Source organism: Nelumbo lutea, chromosome 5, assembly GCF_056320005.1.
Source record: "Nelumbo lutea isolate HS-2025 chromosome 5, American lotus-T2T, whole genome shotgun sequence".
NCBI lineage: Eukaryota > Viridiplantae > Streptophyta > Magnoliopsida > Proteales > Nelumbonaceae > Nelumbo > Nelumbo lutea.
In genome coordinates this window covers 264,801-268,578 of record NC_142688.1, presented here as the reverse complement: position 1 = coordinate 268,578, position 3,778 = coordinate 264,801, and positions in this window count along the sequence as shown.

The window sequence follows — 3,778 nt, the reverse complement described above, 5'->3', positions numbered from 1 at the left end:
AATAAACATCCACTAAAAAGAAAAATTTTATTTAAGGATCGAAGTGCATAAAACTTGAATAACAAAATAGATTTGGGCATAATTTAGTTTCTACATCCAAAATTATGTGCATTAGGCTCAGTTTGGAGAAGTACAAATACAAATATGTATGGTGCAAATACATACAAGATGATACAAAATACAAGGTTTTGCACTCTGCATATTTGTATTTGTACTCCTTCCAAACTAAGCCTTACGAATTAGAATGTCATACTAAATTTGAAATTCAAGAGAAAAAGAGAGAGAGTGAGAGAGAAAGTAATTAATGAGAGAGAAGAGAAATTAATTAGAAGAATTAGCCATAAAAGAAAGATTAATGAAAGAGGGAGAGTAATTAATATGCAATTTATCGACCAATACATTAGAGTATCAGCTTGTATCAAGTTATCGGTTGCTATAGACCCAAAATGGTCTAATACGGGCCTGTATCGACCCAATACAGACAAAAAGAAACACAACAATTGGTTTCTATATGTTTTGTATATTGGGCCTTTAACATAACAAAATGTATCCACCGATATGGGCTGATACATTGTGAAATTTTGAACCTTGGGCCTACTACTAGTGCTTGGAGTGGCAAGAGAAAGACCAATGATGTTTGGAATATGTTTAAAGTAAAAACTCTTGAGGGAAGGGAAAAAGAGTAGAACAATGGTTAGTTTTTAAGGTTATTTTGGTAAATTAAATACAAATACCCTTACCCCTCATTCTCATGACACCAATTCTCATATTCTCTCATACTCCCATATACAAACATATATCCACTCTCTCATATATTCTCCTGCTCCCTAGTCTCTAATTTTCAAATTTATTCGGGTTTCAACAAGGAGAAGGCTTGCTTAAGTGTTTCAAGCAATGTTTTCAACCTGTCGTTGATGAATTGAACCATTCAAACCGTCACCCAACCTTACTTCCTAGTCTGGTTCTACTTGTTGAAACCTGCTATTTGGTCAAAAAGTTTGACATGGTCACTGGGTCACGGGTTGCACACTCAATGGATGTGTAAACTTTTGGATAACTTTGCAAGCTTTAATTGATGTGATCATTTTGGGCCTCAAAGTGTAACTTTTAGCAATTTTTATATAAAAAATAAAAAACTGAATTAAAAATAAAATAATATTTCTACATACATATATTACATCTAAAAGTAATTATACATTTTTTATTGATAAAGTACATGCTTACACACAAATACTTCTACAAGCTTTAATTAATGTGGCACGACCTGACCTGTTTGATCTAAACAGTCAAATTGGTGACTTGCGACCTAGAGGGAAAAACAATTTGGCCTCTAGGTTGGTTTTTAAAACATTGATCTTAAGTTGAAATCAAGTTTGGATACTAGATTGACATACTAGTTTTGTTTTCTTTTTTTTACTAATAAACTAAGTAAGTGATAATTAATTTTCATTTTTAGAGTTTAATATTTCAATTTTTTTTAAATGGTTGGTTTTGCTCAAAACCCCTTTACCTACAACTTCGATACGATGATGTGTAGTCACAATATGATAGCACCAATATGGGTGTCAGTGGTACTATTGCTGATGAAGCCACCCTTGCTACTACTAGTGTTAAGGGTGACAAGAGAAAGATTGGTGATGTTTGGAATATGTTTAAGTAAAAACACTTGAGGAAAAAGGAAAAAGAGTCATTTGCATAAAATGTATGAGTGATTTTAATTATAGTAGCAAAGATGGTATTGGCCATTTGGCTAAACACACGATCAAGTATTAAAAAGAAAATAATAATGAAAATTTAACACAAATTTCATGGGCGTATTTTTTTTTTTGAAAATTTTGAATATTCATAAGAAAAATGAGACAAGACATATATACTAAATATGCTAAACAACCATTTTTATTAACTAATGACCCTTGGCATGAAAGATTTTTATAACAATGTATAAATCCCCAATTTTTTATTTATATAAATAAAATTTACTCTCTACTTTGTCAAGTCTTAATTTCAAAATTTCAATTACATCTGATACTAGACTTTCAAATATAATATTAGTTATATTTGTGTCATAACTCATAACAAATCATGGCTTTTACTAAAAAAAATAAGTTTTAAGGCTTGAGTGGCCATATATTGGCCCAACAATTGCTGCAAGTATTTTATATACTTTACATATGATATTGAAAATAAAGTTCTTTCTATTAGTTTTGATAATGCTTGTATAATGTTTTAGTTATAAATATTTTAAAATTTTAATTAAAAACATTTCTAAATGAAAATTTATTTCATATTAGATCTATACGTTATATTTTAAACTTATGTATACAAGAAGCTTTATATATTTTTTCATTTCATATTTTCAAAAAGGTAAATCTCTTTAACTACCCTACTGTTATCGAAACTGACAAGCTATACCCTTACTGTTTAGATATTGTCTTGTAGTACCCTTAAGTTTTCTAACAATTGACATTGTTGTTAAGTGCTAACGGAAGGAAACGAAATGTCAAATTTGCCCTCCACTATTCCTCAAATTTAATCCCCTATTCTTCTCCTTCTCTTTCTCCTTCTTCCTCTACTTCTCCTTCCAACATCTTCATTTCAATTCATCGTCAAAGAACTACCATTGGCGTCATCATAGCCGAAAATAATGTCGGCCATTGTTGTTTTACCTAGAGACTACTGCTTTTCTCAGCACAAGCGACGTCCCTTCTTCACCATTCCTTTCTCCGACAGCAGCTATAGCGAACCACTCCTCGATGGTCGTTGGTGGTGCAACCGTGGTCTGTCCGACTACTGGGAGGCCATTACGCCCCTGTTTGGATACTGTCAACAAATTTGGATACCGTCAACTTTACCGATGGTCATGTCTACCGACTTAACTTTAGCTATGCCTAATGGTCTGATAATGGAATATTCCGATTGTCTGCAAAAATAGGGTAAATTACAAAGACCCCCTTGTACTATGGGGTCTGTGACAAAACCCCCTTGTACTTTGTTTTGCGACAAAGACTCTCCCAATACTATGACTGTGAGACAAAAACCCCCTTTCATTAGCTTTCCATTGAAATCTTCCGTTGCAATATTTTTCAATCCCTATATTACCCTTGTAAACAATTGGGAGAAAAACATTGCTCATCTTCCCCGACCTCATGATACACGAAAAACGCGGTAATCCACATTTCTCTCTCTCTCTCTCTCTCTCTCTCTCTCCCGATCTCTCTTCTTCCCCTATAGGGAGTGCTCCAAAACCCAAATGCTGCAGATTCTATATAGTCCTGTTCTTCCTTTCATTTGTTCTTTTTTCTCCCTTACTTCATCTTGTTTTCCTTTTTCTTTTCGGTGGAATTGGGAGGTAGACTGTCATGTACATGATGGGGCAGCAGTGATTTGGTTTCAGGAGAGTAATTTTTAAACAAAATTGGTCTAAAAAAGTTTTAAACAATAATTTACTTGTTTGATCTGAAATTTTCTCTAAATGAAAACAATATATTAATTTCAAAGGAAAAGTACTTTCTTTCATTTGAGTTACCCTGTATTTTTTTCTCATATATTATTTTAAATTGAACTTTGATTAATGCTAGGGAAAGCAAATATTGTTTTATGTTCATTTTATTGCTACAATTAACCAATGTTTCTGTTCTGTTGTAGTGTCAACATAGCAAAACCCCATCTCATTTGCACGATGAAACCCGAAGAAAGTTGGTAGTCATTAGTCAAAACACAGGAGACACAAACCGTGGTTTTTTATAATCCTGTGTTTGACATCAAGCACACAGACAGA